This window comes from Chiloscyllium punctatum, chromosome 10, assembly GCF_047496795.1.
Source record: "Chiloscyllium punctatum isolate Juve2018m chromosome 10, sChiPun1.3, whole genome shotgun sequence".
In the NCBI taxonomy this organism is placed as follows: Eukaryota; Metazoa; Chordata; class Chondrichthyes; order Orectolobiformes; family Hemiscylliidae; genus Chiloscyllium; species Chiloscyllium punctatum.
Window position 1 is genome coordinate 7,658,465 of NC_092748.1, and position 19,880 is coordinate 7,678,344.

Sequence of the window (19,880 nt, forward strand, 5' to 3'; positions counted from 1 at the left end):
GGGCCACTGTTTTGTATGTATATTTATGGCCAAATCCAGGGGTCACATTTCAAGGGTGTGAGGACGTTGACCATTTTAGGATGCAGATCAGGAGAAATTTCTTAATTCAGAGGGCAGAGCCAAGGAATACTGTCATAGAAAGCAGTTGAAGCCAAAACATTGAATGTTAGATATAGCTCTTAGGGTTAAAGGGGTCAAAGGATATGTGGGAATAAAGTATGGAGTTGGATGATCGGTCATTATCTCGTTGAATGGTGGAGCAGGTTCAAAAGGCTGAATAACCTCCTGTTGTTTTCTGTTCCTGTGTTTGGCATGAACTTGGTTACACAGGACAACGTTTCAATGTTTGCAGATGTCTCGAAAACCTAAAAATATAATGAACACCTGAGGAGGATAATATAGCAGACTGAGTGCTGAGGCAAATGACAGATGCAATTTGCTGCATGGAAGTATATAGCATTTTGGCAGAGCATAAAGGTGAAGAGGTTGTGTAAATGTTTTATGAATTACTTCAGCAACTCCACAACCATCTTCCCAGGTGTGCCAGGAGTATGGCTCCAACCAAAGAGTTTGTCCCCAATATCCACTGAATCAAGTTTAGCTTGTGCTCCTTGATGCCACACACGTTACCCCCCCACCCCTCAACTTCCCAGATAATCTCTCCAACATTGTTCTGTACAGGGTAAAAGTGTGGAACCTATCAAAATGTTGCAGTGTGTGCGTGCGCATGTGCTATTTGGGGACTCGCGCGCGCCCCCCCCCCCCCCCCCCCCCAAAGGCAGTAGCAGCAGCAGCAGCAGTCTTGTTGGTATACAGTCCGGCAGCCCCGGAGAGAGGGTGGGGGTGGACAGGGGTGCAGTGATGGACAGAGTTGGATGGGGGTGGGGTTGGTGTTGGACAGGGGGAGGGGTGGTGTTGGATGGGTGCGGGGGTTCGTGTATGGTGTGCTGCTGCAATCTCCTGAATGGAGAGCAGACTTTTAAACACTGAGTCCCAGAGGAAAGGCATTTAATCGATTAACCGAATAATTGATTATCTGAACAAAATAGTGCCCGCCCATCTTGTTCAGATCATCGAGGTTCCCCTGTATTGGGAGGAAAGTAAGTTGTGATGTAGACAGAAATTACACGTGTTTTACATGGGTTGAGTGAGTGGGTAAAGGTCTTGCAAATGGAGTATAAGATGGGAAAATGTGTAATTCTTCACTTTGGCTGGAAGAAGAAGTAAGCATGTTATCTACAATGACGAACGATTTGCAGAGCTCTGAGATACATAGGGATCTGAATGTCCTGATTCATCAAAATTTGGTATGTGGGTGCAACAAGTAATTGAAAAAGCTAATGGAATGTAATCATTTATTGCAAAGGGAATTGAGCACAATTGTACTTGCTGTCGATGCAATCAGAATTGGAGTGTGGTGTATCGTACTGGTGCCCTTATTTAAGGAAGAATCTATGTGCATTGGAAATAGTTAGAGAAGCTTTACTCAACTAATAACTGAAGGATTAGTTGCCTTACTAGGAAAGGTTTCGCAGGCTAGCCTTGTTTTTGCTGGAGTAAAAGAGTACGGCATACTTTGAAATACATACAATCCTGAGCGGGCTTGAAAGGGTTTGTGTGGAAAGGATATTTACCAGCGTTCACTGTTTCAAAATGAGGGGTGTCGATAGGGTAGACATGAATAAACCTTTCCCCTCCATGGAGGGATCAGTGACAGAGGGGCATAGGTAAGGAGCAGAAAGAAAATCTTTTACACCTGGAACTCACTGCCTGTATTGTTGTTCGAGACAGAAACCGTCATAACATTTTAAGAAGCATTTGACTGGACACTTGTGATGCCAAGATATACAAGACAATGGGCCAAGACCTTGAAAAAGGGATTAGAAGTTGGGTGCTTGTTTTTAACCAGAGAGGATGCAGTTGGCCAAAGGGTCTTTTTCTATGTAGTCGATCTCTGTATGTGGGACATCCAAAAGCCCTTTGTCATCAGTGCATTTAACATGCAATCTCTGTTGTAACGCAGGAAAAATTTGAGCACTGCAAAGTCCTTTAAATGCATTATAAAAATGCCCAGATAACTTGTTTTAGTGAATTTAGTTGAGGGATACATATTTATGAGAACCAAGGGACAAGTTCCCAGTTCCTTTTCAAAATAGTTCTTTTGGATCTCGTTTGTACATCTGGAAAAAAAAACTGTTTAATGTCTCATCCAAAAGTTGGCACCTCTTGCAGTAGTAACTCTCAAATAGCCAATGTTCCAGGAGAGAGCGCAAAGAAAGTGCTTCAAATACACTCTGCTGCATTTCAAGTAGAGCTTCATTGACCTTAAAGACTGGAAGGAGTTTGCTTTCAACACTCAGAATGGCAACAACATTTTCGTCAAACTGCATTACACTTTGAGTCCCATTACTTGCAATCAAGAGTCGCAGCAGAAAAGGAAGCAAATTCTGCAGTCTGGATACCTGTACATCATGGGATGTTCTGTCCCATATTCCCAAAGATATGCAGGTTGAGAATCAGCCTGTCAAGTCACATGTAGTCCAGGATTGATTTTTAACTTCACATTTACTGGCAAAGTAACTCGTAAAATGTAACTGTCTGTAAATTGTTTTTAATCTTTCTCTTATTTTGTTGTCCAGTTGTTAAATTTTAATATTTAGCCTGTCTTTCCCTGAAATTGAACAAACATTAAAATCTTTGCCAGAGTGTAGACACAGTGATTCTCAATGAAACTGCCAGCTGTGTTCACTAAATAGATGCAGCTTTTTAAACAAACACTTCCAGTATAACATTCCTGGTGTTGAAATATAAAGGTCTTCAATATATTTCTGCTTGATTACAGCTGTTTGCTTTTGCCTGGTCGTAAAATTAGGAACCAAGGATGGTTAAGCTGCATATAGTTTACATGGTTTTTTCAATAAATGAGAAATATGAAATGGTCTTGGAAATAAGGATACTGTTTTTGTATTTTTCAAGAAAATAAGCAAACCTAGATCGCTACCATCTTATTTATATGGTTATCATATCTGTAATATAAAAATAATGGAATGTTTTATAGGGAGCAAATATGAAGAATGCTGATAAGAAACTACTAATTGGGAACCAAAGAAGCTGTTTTAGATTTAGAAAAAATGATTTGAGAAAGAGAATAGCTCAACCTAACAAAACAGATGTTGAAGCCTCCCGATATGCGGTAGTGGCCTCAGGCTTGAGAAGGCTTTCAACAAAGTTCTGTATGGATAATTGTTAGACAAGCTTAAGTCAGTGACTATCCCAGGTGAAACTCAAGAGCTGGGTTAGGTTCGTTGAGAGAGAATAAGCTAGAGTATTGTTTGTCAAGGAGTCAGTTCATGCTAGACATGAGATATACTAACTGATGGACCACTAGAAATTAGGACAGGCACATTTCTATTTATAAAGGTACATTGACATATAAATTGGTCAAATTCACAGATTTTGTTATCAGGTAAAGATTGAATAAAGGAACTGCAAGGATTAACATAAAAGAAATGGTGATGCATGTAGTAATATTGAAGGTGAGCAGCAATTGGCTCATTACTGATTATTTCAGTCACAAGAGGCGAACAATCAAAAAGCTAATATATTACTGAGAGAAAGAATCCAAAGAACTCTGCATGCTGGAAATCAGAAATTAAAATAGAAACTTCTGGAAAAACTCAGGTCTGACAGTATCTGTGGAGAGAAGGAAAGTTAACGCTTTCTGCCTAGATCTTCTTCAGAACTCCTTGTAGCTGGGAAAAGGTTGATATATATGCTGAAGATGGGGTGGGTGGGGGAAAGGAGTAAACAATAGATGGAGCTGGAGCTGAGAGAGAATGATCAACAGTTGGGTAGACCAAGGAATGGATAAAGTCAGCCTGGAAGAATCAACACCTTCTAATGGGGACATTTAATGGCTGATAATGGGTTGTTTGTGGTAATAGTCCATGTGCCAACGTGGCCTCGTGTGTGGGATTTGGGGTAAGTTTATGGGGAAGGTACTGAAGCCCTAAAATTATTGAACTTGATATTGAAGGCTGCAGGGCCTCCAAGAGGAAAATTAGACATTGTTCTTCCAGCTGGAGTATTTCAGCAAGCCTGAGACGCAGATGTTCGCCACACAACACCATGTTATGTTGAAGTGATAGGCAACAGGAAGCTCTGATTCATTTTTATGGACAGAATTTAGATGTTCTGCAAAGTGGCTGCTTAGTCTACATTTCGTAGACTAATGTACAGCCAATCACATTGTAGCAGCGAATACAGTAGAGTAGATTCAGTCAAATGCAGATCAATCACTGCTTCACCTGGAAGATGCACCTAGAGTCTTGGTGAGGAGGGATGAAATAAACTGATAGGTGTTATGCCTACTGCAATTGTATGGCAAGGTATGGTGGGGCTGTGAAGTTGTGTTGGGAGTGGGGTGAACCTGGGTGTCCGAGAGCAAACAGTCCCTATGGAATGCTGGTGGCTTCCGGCTGGAGGTGGCAGAAATGGCAGCTTATGATCCTTTAATTGGTGATACTGGTGGGGTGATAAATGAGGGCCCGGGAGACTCTGCCACTATTGTGGGAGGAAAGAATGGGTGAAGTGTAGGAGAGGGGTTGGACATAGTTGAAGGCTGTGGCAACCCTGGTGGTGGGGATTCCTTGGCTGAGGAAGAAGATGGATATTTTGCAGGGCTCCTTGTGAAAGCTGACAGATGCAATGGAAACTGGGAAGCTGGGAGAATGGAATAGAATCTTTACAGAAGGCAGGTTGTGAGGATGTATAGTCAAGACAACTGTGGGAGTTATTAGGTTTATAATAGGTGGCCAGCCTAACCCAGAAATGACAACAGATGTTGAGAAACGAAAGGGAGGAGTCAGATGGACTACCACCGGATGAATATTCCCCAACCATTCCTTGTTAGCATTCTGCTGGGACCATTTCCTCCTGGACACTCCTCCACTCCAAATACCACCCCTCACCCTCACGGCATCTTCCCATGCAATTGCAAAAGGTATGACCATGCTCATTTACTTCATCCCTCCACACTATCCAAGGCTGCAAGTGCACCTTCCAGGTGCAGCAGCAATTTACCAGCACTCACTCAATCTAGGAGAAAGTGAGGACTGCAGATGCTGGAGATCAGAGTCGAAAGAATGTGGCACTGGAAAAGCACAGATGGGGAGACAGCATCTGAGGAGCAGGAGAGTCGACATTTCGAGCATAAGCTTTTCATCAAGAATCATTCTATGCTAATCCGGAATTGACTGTTCTACTCCTCAGATGCTATCTGGCTCTGCTTTTCCACCGCCACACCTTTTCACTCTTCACTCAATCTCGTCCATTTGTATTTGCTGTTTACGATATGATCGGCTCTATGCTGGCGATACGAAATGCAGACTGGCCAACTGCTTTGTAGAACACCGATGTTTTGTCCACAAAAATGGCCCAGAGCTTCCTACTATCTGTCACTTAAACATGCCACCCTGTTCTGTGGCCAACTTCACTGCAGTGCTCCAGTAAAGCTCAGTGCAAGCTGGAAGAATAGCATCTCATTTTCCACTTGGGAACTCTGCAGCCTTCAAGTATCCATATTGAGTTCAATAATTTTAGGACCTGAGCACCTTCCCCAACCCTTACCCCAACCTCCACACATCAGACCTCGTCATCATATGGGCTGCTACCACAACTATCCATTGTCAGCCACTAATGGTCCCCATTCACAGTTATTAATTCTCCCAGGCTGATCTTTACCCATTCCTCTGTCTGCCTAAATGCTGTTGTCTCTCTCCATCTCCACCTATTGTCTACTCCTTTCTCCCACCACATCTTGAGCATATTACCAACCTTTACTTAGCTCCAATCAGTTCTGAAGAAGAGTTACTGGAACCGAAATGTTGACTCTGCTTTCTCTCTGCAGAAACTTCCAGACTTGCTGAGTTTATCTAGCAATTTCTGTTTTTATTTCATACCTTTAGCATGTGCAGTTCTTTGTTTAACGTTCGACTAGAGAATGACATTGCATTTCTGAATGAGTCTCCACAGTTTGATTACCAGTCTGCAGCTTGAATGCTGTATTTATTTCTGGTCACTGAAGCTTTAGTGAGATTCAAATCCTTGGAAGGGGTGTGGAGGAAGGCCATGTGTTTGGTCTCTTGATTCTTCAGTCTTGAGTCAAGGCCAGTGAAAGGGGTAAAGTGATAAAATGGGTAGATAAGGTACGAAATGGAATAGAAAGCATTGATTCTGAGCACTGTTTCAAGTTATTCCATGCCTGCAGGGCAAGAGGTGATGGATATGAACTGGGCAAAATCAAGTTCAGGACTCCCATCAGGAAATACTTTACATAAAGACTAATTACATACAATACCTTCATGTAAGATCGTGAAGGCAAAAGCTATTCATCTGTTCACAAGGCCAGTTATTGCTGCGATGGTTTGATTTGAAGTGTTTGTTACTGTGATGGGGATATGAGTTGCATGGCTTTCCTAATCCTCACTTTCTCCTAATCTGTACATAATAAGACCATTCAAAAGCATGAGCTATCTTTTGATTATTGAAAAAAAACTTGGTGAACGCTGCCAGATGCAAATGGAGATGAGTTTTGAGCATTTTGCAGTAACAATCACAAATAAATATTAGAAATTTTGCCATGAACAAATCTTTTGATGGTGTTGCACACAATTTACTTGCTGTGGTGATGGTAAATTTCATCTGTTATTAGTGTACTTTATTATTGTTGATATTTGATTAAAAATGTGTAGAATATATCCTCAGCTAGTCCCAGATGGATATTTTGATGAACACTTGACCACTTGAGATACTGGATATGTACTGGTTGATATCTGTGGAGCTTGAATAAAGACTTTGCAAAAAGAGAGAAAAAAAACTGCTTGTGAAAGTTCTTTGGTTGTCTTCTTTGGAAGACCAACCCTTTCTGACAGTTTACCCCCACCAAGGTGTTTTGCTAAAACTGACACGTAAAGCACTTTCCCTCAAAAGGACAATAAAGACCATACCCAAATGATATCCAGTCCTGAAAGAACTGACTCGGATTAAAATGCCAGAATAAGTCTTGTGCAGTATATCTTTAAAGACTTAATGGTAGATACAAATTGTAGCAGTCAATATTAGATAATTTTGGTAATTTGTCGTAACATGGAAACTGCTTAAAGGTGATTCTAATTACTTTTGTAAAACTTCGGGTAGCATGGAACCTCCTTTCTTACATATCTGGGGGGTGAATAACATTTGATGTAATCACCTGAGGCTGGTTAACTGGAACTGAATGGTGCAGTAATGTGAAATCTCTATCGCCCCTTCCAAATTCTCTCAAATCTTTTTGTTAATGGACATTTGAGTTTCTGCCAACTCATTAAGGTGCTGTAGTGTGAAATAAATCTGTGCATCGCAAGTGGGTGTAGATGTTACCCTACATCATCCTATACACTCTGCACGCCTCCAAGCCTTCTGCCTAACCCTTGATTTAGAAATTTTCAAAGCAGCATCATTGCTGAACTGGCAGTTGAGTTAGATGTCTGGGTCCAAATGTTGGTTGAAACAGATGATCATGAATTAGAACAAAAGGCTTGTTGTGTGCTGACTTGGCTGGTTATAACATAAGCACTGATTTATGCTTCACAGCTGACTTCTGGCCAGGCAACTGGCAGTTGTCCGTAAGTTGAGCATACTTGTGTTTCAGACTATAGAGCGAGCAGGATTTGTGCCTTGTGCTGAGTAATGTCTCACGGCTTTGCTGCTTCTCCTTTATTGCTCAGTTTAAGTGTCTTATGAAAGATTTGCAATTTGCTTCATTGGAAAGATATGAAGAAATGAAATTTGTTTTCTGCCATCTCAGTTTAAAAATAGTTTACACAGTCTCTTTCAATTCTTCAGGATATCTTAAAAATACATCACAGCAAATAAGTCACTTCTGAAATATTCACTATTTTATAGGGAAAATTCATTCATCAATTTGTGTGAGCAAAGTCTAACAGTACTGTGACTGATTATCTGACCACTAAAACAGATGAATTGATAAGGGATTAATATGGGTCCAGGCACTGGGTAAGTTCCCCTGGTCTTTGAATAATGCCACAACATCTTTTACTTACTTCTGAGCAGATGGAGCCTCCATTTAACATCTTATGTAAAAGATATTTTTATCAGCAAAGACAGCATTGAGTCAGGTTCAATTCCAGCCTTTGGTGGTTGTCTGTGTGGAGATTGAATGTTCACCCCATTTCTGTGTGAATTTCCATGGATGCCCTGGTTCCCCCCCACAGTCCCAAGATGTGCACACCAGGTGAATTGGCCATGCTAAATTTCCAGAGTATGAGGTGCATTAGTCAGAGGGAAATGGGTCTGGGTGGGTTACTCTTCGGAGGGTCGGTGTGCACTTGTTGTGCCAAAGGGCCTGTTGCCACACTGTAGGGAATCTAACCCTGTTCATGCTTTCAGCCAATATCATTTGATCCTTTTAGCCTTAACAACTATATCCAACACCACCTTGAAAGCATTCTATGTTTTACCCTCAATTGCTTTATTTGGCTGAGAGTTCCACAGGCTCACCACTCTTCGGATCAAGAAATTTCAGGAATATCCTTCCTGCATCTACCCTGTCTGGTCCTATTAAAATTTTATAGGCTTCTATGAGTACACCTGAATTCTTCTAATCTCACCTGAATTTAATCCTAATTGATCCAATCTGTCTTTACATCAGTCCTGCCATCCCAGGAATCTAATTTTATTGCGCCCCCTTTATAGCCTGGGAATCATTCCTGAGGTGAGGAGACCAATGCTACACACAATACTCCAAGTGTAATGTCACCAAAGCCTTGTACAATTGCAATAAGACATCCCTAATCCTGTACTGGAATCCCCTCGCTATGAAGGCCAACATACCATTTGCCTTTATTGTCTGTGTTACCTACCTGCTTGCCTTCAGCAACTGGTGTATGTGAACACTGAGGTCTCATTGCATCTCCCCCTTTCCTAATCTATTACTATTCAGTTAATGTGCCTTCCTGCTCTTGTTCCCAGAGTGGAAAATTTCACATTAATTCACATTATCCTTCATCTGCTGTGCTTTTGCCCACTCACTCAACTTGTTCAACTCACAGTGAAGCATCTCTGCATCTTCCGCACAGTTCAACCTGCTTTATGTTGTCTGCAAATTTAGAGATATTGCATTTTGATTGTTTATCTAAATCATTAATACGTATTGTGAATAGCTCAAGACTGCACTGATCCCTGCAATACCACTGGCTGACACTTATAAAATGACCCTCTTTGTTTCCTGTCTGTCAGCCATTTTATATCCATGTCAGTACATGACCACAATTCTATGTGGTTTAATTTTACGTGCTAATCTCCTATTTGGGACCTTATTGAAAGATTCCGAAAGTTCATCTACTGGCTCCCCCTTGTCAACTCTACCAGTTACGTTCTCAAATATACCAGTAGATTTGGCTATCATAACTTCCCTTTCATAATTCCATGCTGACGATGTCCAATCCTGTCACTGTTTCCAAGTGCTCTCCTGTTAAATCCTTTATAATGGACTCCAGCATTTCCCTACTACCGATATCCGGCTCTCTGGTTTATCATTTCTTGTTTTCTCTCTATTTCCTTTTTAATAACAGAGATACATTAGCTACCCTCCAAGCCCATAAAACTGTACCAGAGTCTATAGAATCCTGAAAGATGGCCACCAATGCATCCATTATTTTTCCAGGGCTACTTCCATAAGTACTCTGATTATCTGGCTGTGGGGATTTAACTGTTTAACTCCATCAATTTCCCTAACATCATTTCCCTGCTCACACTCATTTCCTTAAGTTCCTCCCTCTTATTCAACACTGTGTTCCCCAGCATTTTTGAGACTTCAGTTGTGAAGACAGAACCAAAATGTGTATAAGTCACCTGCCATCTGTTCTCAATTATAATCTCCCCTGTTTCTGACTATAAGGGATCTACATTGGTCTTCACTAATCCTTTTATCTTCACATACCAATAGAAGCTTTTACAATCTGATTGTCTGTTCCTGCCAGCTTATTCTCTTCCTCTATTTTCCCTCTTTTAATTAATCTTTTTGTCCTCCTTTGCTGATATCTGAACTTCTCTCAGTCTTCAGGTCTGCTTTTTTTTTGGCCAATTTGTCAGGCAAGGATCCATTTTAACATGCCTCCTATCATCCTAGCAGCAATCCAATCAATCATTTCATGTTATAGATTGTTGTGGGGCCAGCTTGTCTATATGTCACCAAGCTATGCCATCTTTTGTCACTCCGTGACTCTGACAACTTATTGAGTATGATATTGTTAAATTTTACTTTGGATATCTGTACGTTTGGCATTGTAATGTTCTCACTAGCACGTATTTTTTCACGCACACTTGGTATTTTCACTTTGACAAAAAAAGCTGCAATATGCTTCAAATCAAATTTTTTTGAAAGGATGAACAATCAGAACAACTGAACAAATGTGATCCTTTAATTCTAATCTCAAACGTGGGCTTCTCCTTCATTATAACTGAAGATAAAATGAGTCTAGTAGTAAAAGGTTTGACCTTTTCTGCCTGTTATTTTCAAAACCTCCCAATTAAATATCTCATTTTAATGTGACTTTTTAAATTTAAGCACAGACTCCTTATCTTTCCATCACGCCCATGTTTAATGAAGTATTTCCTTTATTTAATTGCTCCTTTCTTTTGGCATTGGGCCAAAAACTGGACTAGCTAAGGTGAGCCTGAACTAGCTAAGATTTATATTCATGCTTGTAGTTGAAAAAGTATTTTTGAAATCTGGTTATTGATGTGTAGGCAAATGCGGCAACCGATTTGTTTTCAGGTTTAATTCTCACAAGTGTTCTGGTTGGTCATGGAAGTCTGGCCTCCTTTCCATGCTCTGTGCCTGTGGAGTTGTGCTCCTTAAAGCTATATAACCAATTATTTTTCTCTCTAATGGAGAGGGATGTTACAGCTGAGAACCATGGCAATTAACAACTATTTTATGTACTGCAACATCACACAAAATTAATATCTAATAAGATTGTTCTTTTGATTCCAAGTGACCAAAATGCGAGTTTTATAATTTGGACATCAAATGTGGGTTGCTTTTGTGGTGTTTTATGTGCAGATAGATATTGATTAGGTCTTTGGGAGACCTGATTTTTCTCACTTGAGATTTACCTCCTCAGGCAGACAGTGTCTGTTTCACAGTTCATCAAATAACAGCACCTTTAATAAAGCAGTTCTTCGTCACTCCAGCATTGAAGTATACCCCAGGTGTTATGCATGCTCAAGCCTTGGAATAAGGTTTAAATATATGAGCTACTACTCCAAAGACATGAATGCAACCATTTAACAATGGAAATGTCTGAAATTTTTATGTGGATTGTGGGTGTGGTAAGTATGACAGCAAAGCTATAATTCTTCTGGCCTTTTTGAGATGGGTTCCATAAGGATCCCAGTGTAGGCTTCTTGAAGATTTTAAACAAAAACTTTCCATTAAGTAAGGTTTGAAGTTAGTTGATGTGATGACACTACTATTTTTGGGTAATGGTCTATCTCTAGAAGGTGAACGAGGTGGGCTGGGTTGAGCCAGTCAATCTGTCAGCTGAGATGGCAGTATCAATTCCTCATGGAATTTGGATGCTTGAGCTGAAGTAGGAAGAATCAGCCACAATTTTAGCTCATAATAGTGATAAATCAAATGGATGGAAAGTATATGGTAGTGAATCTCTGATGAGGACAATTGCAGTGGTTGCAATGTGTCTCCTGTCGACTTACTTTATCAATATCTCTTGATACTACTGCATACTGACCCTGATTTAGACTACGATCAAATGTGAAGATATCCACCAACTCAGAACTATATTTGCACTCAGCATTTGCAAGCTATTAGGAGAGTTTGCCTGTATTTTATGTTTTTGATAATTTTCTCATTCCAATATACTGACTTGGTACCTCATTCTTTTGTGAGTTAGTTATTACCTATTCTTTCTTTCTGTCTTTCTTTCCTTTTGATTTGCTGATAATTTATTTGTTATTTGGGGTCTTTAGGAGTAGAAAACTGTCCCGCTGCTTCTGGCTTTTAAAGCTATGTTTGTACAAGGTTCAATAGTGAACTCTCAATTTTGGAAAGGGCCAATAAGATTGTCCTTTTGATTCCAAGTGACCGAAATGTGAGTTATAATTTGGACATCAGAGGTGGGTTAGTCGCTGCTACACTTTATAGATCAATAACACTTTTTACTGTTTGTGTTTTGAAATCCTTGTCAATCCACTCACGGTCTGAGGTGATCGTTGTTTAACATCTACTAAAGAAGGGTCTTTTTCAGCATAACTGCAGTGAAGTGCTCCCTTGAGAAAAGTAGGTGTTGAAACTTGGCTTCAGTGTTTCACCAGCTGAGCCAGAGGACCAAGTATGCAAATAGTCTAGATCAAAAGGAACTCCCAACGTGATTCAGCATCTGTCTTTACACAACACTTGTAAAGTCAAACTGCACAGGGTGAGTTTTATTCAAGATTGGTGGAGTTACTTTTTTAAAAAATCTTGAAAGGTTTTGATTATCCTAGTTGCCGTATTGCCAAGGATTAAGCTTTTCAATACCAGCAAAAAGCTCATAATTGAAAACGGCTATAGTCTGTTCTAGAGAATACCTGTATGACAAATGCTTTTGAGTTGATTGAATATTCCAAGTCTTTCCATCAACATGCATTGTATTCAGTTCTGTGAACTGAATATTTTTGTTGGATGAGTTGCATTTAAGGTCAGACTCCTTCTGTTTTGTGCTTGCAGCCAGTACTTACACCTGTTCCATCATTTCAGCACTCTGTGTCCAGTTAAAAGCACTGTGATGCATCACTTCTCTGTCTGTTGCATTACAAATGTAATACAGGGCTGGGGATTTTGCGGTGGGGGGGGGGGGGAAGGTGTGTGATTACAGCTGCTCAGACTTGCTGCTTCCGTGAAGCGCCTTGTCACTGTTAGAGTGAGAGAGTGTGCACTCAGTTGTAACTAGTAGGCTCAAGTATTCAGCCCAGATACTGCGGAGTTAATGGACTTGTGAACAAATTGTGATATCTCAAGACTGCAGAGATATTTTGAGTCAAAAGCAGGTTTTCTCCAACTCTTGAGAAATATGCAGTTTTCTCCATTCTGTGAAACTTTGTGAATGTAAAGTGGAAGGGTGGATCTCAGAATAAGAGCCTCAGATGTAATCTGAAGCTTTGACCAAATCTGTTCACTAATTTCCTGTCTTAGATTCTTTGTCTGGGAGCAATATGAAATGGGTTTACAAGGACAGAGGAAAGAGGCAGTCTCTTCATTTAATGAATACTCTGTTGCAGGCTGATTTTTTTTTGCCTTCTGAAAGTCTGACATAAATAATTAACAATATAGTTTAAAGAGTTGACCTGGAGTGTGTTGCAAAGCTGCAGGCGAGTGAGGATGATGTCATTAATAGTAAGATTGAAGCCTCGGTCAGTATGTGTAAATCAAAAGCTCAAGAGGTTCTGCTGCAGCCTGTAACTCAATCCAGGCCAACTGTTTTATCATCTGTACAGAACTTCAACTTACTTTTTTTTAAAAATAAATCTCCAAGCTGTACAATTTTGTGAAGTACAAAAATTTGACTTGGTAATTGAGAAGAGAGAGCAAGAGAATGTTGATAATTGTGTGGCAAAGTCTCAAAGGAAAGGAATAGTATTTAGAATGGGCTTCCTGAGACTGTCACAGAACAACTTAGAATCTTCCCTATGTGAACAATTTCAGTTATCAGGACCATATTGCTATCAAGGTTCTTCTGTTTTTATTTTAATTTTTTTGGCAGGTACCTTCAAAGTCAGCAGTACCCAAGTAGCCACAGAGTCTGACCATTTCTCCAATGTAGTTTTCAGATCTTCTCAACCTTCAGAGAATACTGGGTCACTAGAAGTATTAGAAATCTTGACTTTTAAATTGGTGACTGGGAATCATTTTCCCATGTAGATAATTAGGTTTGTCAGCGTTGCTGAAGGTACAAGTAACAGTGCTGTCTTTGTAGAATGTGTTGTCACTGATCCTTCAGCAGTACTTGGCTGATTTGTGCACTCGTTACGACACTGTTATAATGAGAAATATGCACTGTACCTCATCACAATGACTGCATGTAACTGATTTCCTTGTGTGAATTGTATGACAGTGCAATTCCACAGCAGCAGGTTTTATATTTGTAAGCACTAAACTTGCACAGACATCTTTTTTGGCAGTAGTGTATCAGTGTATTTTATCCAATTGAGTGGTAAAGGTATGGTCAAGTCACCATAGTCCTAGGGAACACTCATCAGGGAGAGAGAGACGACTGGTGGTGGGTTTAACCAGAGGGTCACCATGCCTCGGGCGAGAGATGAGGATGACAAGGCAGCATCTTCATGGTGACCTCAGATCGTACAAGAATTGAACCCATGCTATTGATATCACTTTGCATTGCAAACCAGCTGTCCAGCAAACTGAATTAAACAACCCCCAATCACACATAGGTAAGCAGTATGGATCATTGAGCAGTTCCCCTGAATGTTTGCATGAATAATTCTGTAGCATTGCATGATTGACACCCCTTTCTCTACAATAACTGAATTTTCCTTCAAAGAAGCAATTGTGGCAAGGAATAATTGGGAATGGGTGCAGGGCATAAGGGTTTAGGAAGTTCATCATGATCTCAACTGAAGTCCTCAGTTGAGCAACAACCATCATAGTCACTGTGCTCCTTTTTATTGCTTGCTTTCCTACTTGCCCTCTACCTCCCTCTATAGGATTGATTTGACCTGTTGCCCCTTTTCCCTCACTTGTACCTAGTTCTTTACCCAAGTAGTTACTGTTCGTGTCAGCATACTGTATCACTGACATTCTCTGCAGGTGGACACATTCCTATTTTCACTGTCTCCTCCTACAAATAAATGAATGGTAAGAGATGCCAATCAGCATTTCTGTTAATTATTTTGTGTCTCCACCCTTTCCCTTGCCCTGATGCCAAGGTCGGTACTTCACCTGAGACCACACATCTTAAATTAAGCCTAAGATAATTGTCTATAAATTCTTATCTATCTTTGATTATGAATATTCCAAATAGGGAGCCTATTATCTAACAAATAACAATATTGGATTTTGTAGTAAAATTTCAAAGAACACCATTGTGTATAGGTTGCAAGCTATTCCTCTGTGTACCCCATTTGGCCTTTATTTAACTTTGACTCCACATACATATTTGGTTTTAGTCAGGGCAAGTGAACATGGAGCAGGGCCACAGATGGTGCAAGATTTATAAATGAACTTTTTTTAGTGTAAGTAGGTCTGGTGCTGTCTCCGCTAATGGACATTTAGTGGCCAGTAACATACAGTGGGTGTGAATTGCATTTCAACCTTGCCTGGTGAAATTGATTAAATGTGTCAAAAAATAATTGTTATAGAGTTATACAGCATGAAAACAGAACCTTCGGTCCAACTAGTCCACACCGACCATGCTCCCAGATTAAACTAGTCTCACTTGCCTGCTTTTGGCCCAAATCCCTCCAGATCTTTGCTATTCATGTATGTATCCAAATGTCTTTAAACATTGTAACTTGCACCTGACAGTTCATTCCACACACTAACCACTCTCTGTATAAAAACAAAAGTTGCCGCCATGTCCTTTTTAAATCTTTCTCTTTTCACCTTAAAAATATTCCCCTCTAGTTTTGAACTCCCCCAATGATTTTATAAACCTCCTAGGTTATCCCTCAAACTCCTACCCTTCAGTGAAAAATAGGTCCCAGCTTATATTTATAACTCAAACCCTGCAGTCCTGGCAACATCCTGGTAAATCTTTTCTGAGCCCTCTCCAATTTAATAACATCCTTCCTATTTTGGAAATACATGGAAAATAGAAGACTTAAAATAAAAATCTAATAGAAATATTGGTCACATCTGCCTTTTGGGTTCCTTATTGTTCATTATCTGTAGTAATTTGATGCCATTTTCAGTAATGGAGATCAGAGTTCTAGAGTGTAACATGACAGGCAGGGGTCTGCAGCTTAATTAAAGCTGTCTGTTTTACTTCTGCAGGTGTTAGAAAAAAATAAATGTAGATTTCACATGGCATGAAGTGCACTTGAAGGACAATAAGCATTTTGTTTGCATGTGGGCTCTCTGAGCCTTGGGGAGTTGGGTCTAATTTTACCTACCTTTATATAGGAGGTAAAATACTGTCAGAAGTATTGCCCAACTTGCTTCTGTGTTGTTGGCTGAATTAAAAGGGATGGATTTGGCAAGTTTTATTGCCTTTGAAGTTAGAGGTAGTTTGGATGTGACTGATTTGAAAATGGCAAGAATGGGTTTTCATATCACTCTCGTGTTTGTTTTTTATATAAAATTGACATTTATGGCTGAAGGATAAGTGGCTCTGAATTTAAATTTACTAATCTATCTGATTGAAATGATTTGTATTAATGAAGTCACTGTTACATACCTGTGGAAACTATCACACTTTCAGCAAGGATAAATGTGAAATGCAATTGATGTTTCAAGGGGAAAGTTTTCATCAAATCACTCTTGATTGAGGGTTGCCTCTGAATTTATTTTGATGCCTTTTCTTGCAGTACATTTTCACTATTTGAAGTTGATATTTCAGGTTCTAAAGTTGAGGTAATGATTCTGTTCTGAGCACACCAACTGTAAGTGACCTGGGTTGGAACTCTTTGTTCTTGTGCTCCAGGGCATGTCTTATTTTCTTTCATCTTTCTATTGCCATACAACGGTCAAGCTGGCTGTTCTCATCCTCCATTTAATATGATAGTTTAAGAAATGTCTCTCCAGATTAAACTGTCAGGAATGCTGCTCCTTTTGAGCAGTGTGTCTTTAATTTGTGGTCAAGATCTGGTGACGTTTCTTGCTTGTTCCTAGTTGCATTCAGAATGTGGTTGTGCGCCACCCTTTTGAACTGCTGCAGGTTTGGCTGTTTTGACTCGAATGAGAAGTTTGCTAGGCCAGTTCAGAGGGCACTTCAGAGATGATCATAAGAAGATAAAATGTTGGAACTTTTCATGTCAGGTAGCATTTGTGGAGAGGGAAACAGAGATAATGTTTCAGATTTGTGACCTTTCATAAGAACTCCCTATCTTTTAATAGGCCACAAACCTGAACATTAATCTTTTTTTTACTTTCATTTTAGATTTTCAACATTTGCAATTTTGTTTGTAAAAGTAAGCATAAGGAGAGAAGATCTTGCATTTATATAAGATTAGCACATTAACCGAGTGCAAACAGCGTTTTAGTCACATGTAGGTCAGATTAGATATTAGTGTCAAGTTTGCTTCCCAGAGGATGTTGCTGAGCCAGTTAGTAAGCTATGACAATCAATAGTAAAAGTGGTGTGAAACTGTTCAGATTGCTAGTTCAACATCCAGAACTGAGCGGAAATTTTCTCTAGTTAAAACAGAGGACTTTGTCACTGTCTTAAAATCCAGTCATAATGTTTATATCTGAACTACTGGTCCCATTTCCCTTCCCGAGTGATTGCCTTGAGGCTGACTCAGACTACTCACAACCTTGATATTTTATGTAACCACATTCTTCTCGCATTTACTACCTACTACCATTTCCACCTTTTGCAGTACATCCTGGCTCTTTTTCTGTTGAAACCATGACAGTATTGATAAGAGTGACCACCACGCCCACCTTGTGAAGTTGAAGACTTGCCTTCACATTGACAATAATCTCCATGTTGTGTGGCAATATCATCATGCAAAGTGGGACAGACTTCAACAGATCTAGCAACTAAAGAGTGGGCATTTGAGGCACTGTGGGTCATTTTTGGGGTTGAGAGTTTTATTCGAGACTGGTAGAGTCACTTTTCATTCACTATTTCACATTTGCCCACCTTAAACATCATTTGCACACTTTGCCTACTCGGTTGACCTACTACAGTATATATATCCTATTGCAGTTCCCTTGTGTCTTCTTCACAACCTACTCTCCTAACCATCTTAGCTGTGAAACTTGCTGATGATATTATCACTCCATCCTTTGATCCAAGACATTTGTACAAACTGTAAATAGATCCCAGCAATGATCCCTATGGTACACCACTATTTACATCTTGCTAAACTAAGACCCATTTCTGCCTACTCTCTGCTTTCTGTTCACCAACCAATCTTCTGGCTGCACCAATATGTTTCCCCCTACATAATGAGTTTTTATTTTCCACAATAATCTTTTTATGTTGCACCTTCATCAAGTTCCCTCTGAAAATCTTACTATGCTACAACTCTATATTCGCCAGTTCCTCTTTATCCACAGCATGTTTGGATAATTATTAGAATTCTAATGGGTTGGTTCAGCATGATTTCCCTTTCAGACAATAGTGGCAATTCTACGTGTAAACCTTAAACTTATCCAAATCCCTGCTATAATGCTTTTAGTAATAGCCTCTAACGTTTTCCCCGATGACATATGTTAAAATAACTGGCCTGGTAGCAAGATATCTTTACTTCTGTAATCAAATCCCTTTGCATTGAAGGCCAAATTCTCACTTTAAATTCTCCAATTCTGGTCCCTTGCACATCCTCAACTTTGTTCACCATTGATGGCCATGTCCAGTCTAATGTCTAATCTCTGGCCTTCTCTTTATAAACTTCATTATCATATATCACTTCTCTTTCTTTACAATTTCTCTTTAAACTGAGATTCCTGCTGAAGGATGTTGTGGGTGCACCTACAATTAAATGGACTGCAGTGGTTCAAGAAGGTAGCTCAGCATCATCCCTTGGGATTGACATAGCCAATAAAACCATATACTGGAGCAGGAGAATCGACGTTTCGGGCATAAGCCCTTCTTCAGGAAGAAGGGCTTCTGCCCGAAACGTCGATTCTCCTGCTCCTTGGACGCTGCCTGACCTACTGCGCTTTTCCAGCAACACATTTTCAGCTCTGATCTCCAGCATCTGCAGTCCTCACTTTCTCCTCCCAGTAAAACCATATACCCTGAATTAATAAACAAAAAAACTTTTGTCTTGATGACATTTTCTTTGGATTAGCGCCAGTTTTATATTTGCCTGATTTATTTGGTATAAATGCAAATAACTATTGTCAGTTGAATTGATACCTTGAGTACCAGAAGATGATTGTTGCCCGTGAGCTGTATCCCAATTTAATCCAATTTAAGAAAGAATGATTGAGGACCGAAAAGGAGGAAAAGAGGTTTATTGGAATGAGAGCCGTGACAATGGCTCTGGGGATGTTCTTACAGCCGTTACCTGAAATTTGCTGTTGAGTCATATCTTTTTTGTCAAGTGTTTTAGTTTAAAAAATTATTTGTGAAGCGCTTTGTTGAACTCCAAAAATACGTTGCTGATGCAAGCAGAATCCCAGTATAATACTCATCTGAACAGATGGGTTACGTGTCTCTTTCTAATCTACCTGTCATGTTACGACTGGTTGTGTTTTCTCTCTATGTTCCTCATTTAATTTGAAGTGAATTGATCAGCTTTTCAGGCCTTTGCTAGCCTGTACCAAGTGTTCCTGTGTTGATGCCCTTTGAACTCACCATTCTCTGACTATCAAACAACTTTTTTTAATGCAATAAATTGAAAATTGAGACCATTGAGTGTTGTCTTTGAGTGCAGTGTTGTTGAAATAGTTTCAAAGCACTGTCTATTCATTGCTGTGTTTATTGGCTTGAATCAAATTTTGCTGAAAGTAGGGCACCATTGAGACAACTCAGGCAGCTGCCCCAGTCACTTTCTGTCCTGAATTTGAGATGTTGCATGGTAATAAACAAGTCTTGTGTGCAGCAAAGATACACCAATTGTGGGCGGCTACGTTTGTCAAAAGACAGATTTGTCTTTGGCTACAGCACTGACTTAACACAGAATTG

At 39.9% G+C, this 19,880-nt stretch overlaps 1 protein-coding gene across 10 annotated transcripts in view; it reads left to right on the forward strand.

The window, feature by feature from the left end:
• LOC140481858 (NEDD8-conjugating enzyme UBE2F) overlaps positions 1-19,880 on the forward strand; it is a 366,423-nt gene that overhangs the window by 86,926 nt on the left and 259,617 nt on the right. The gene's annotated exons all lie outside the window — the stretch shown is intronic.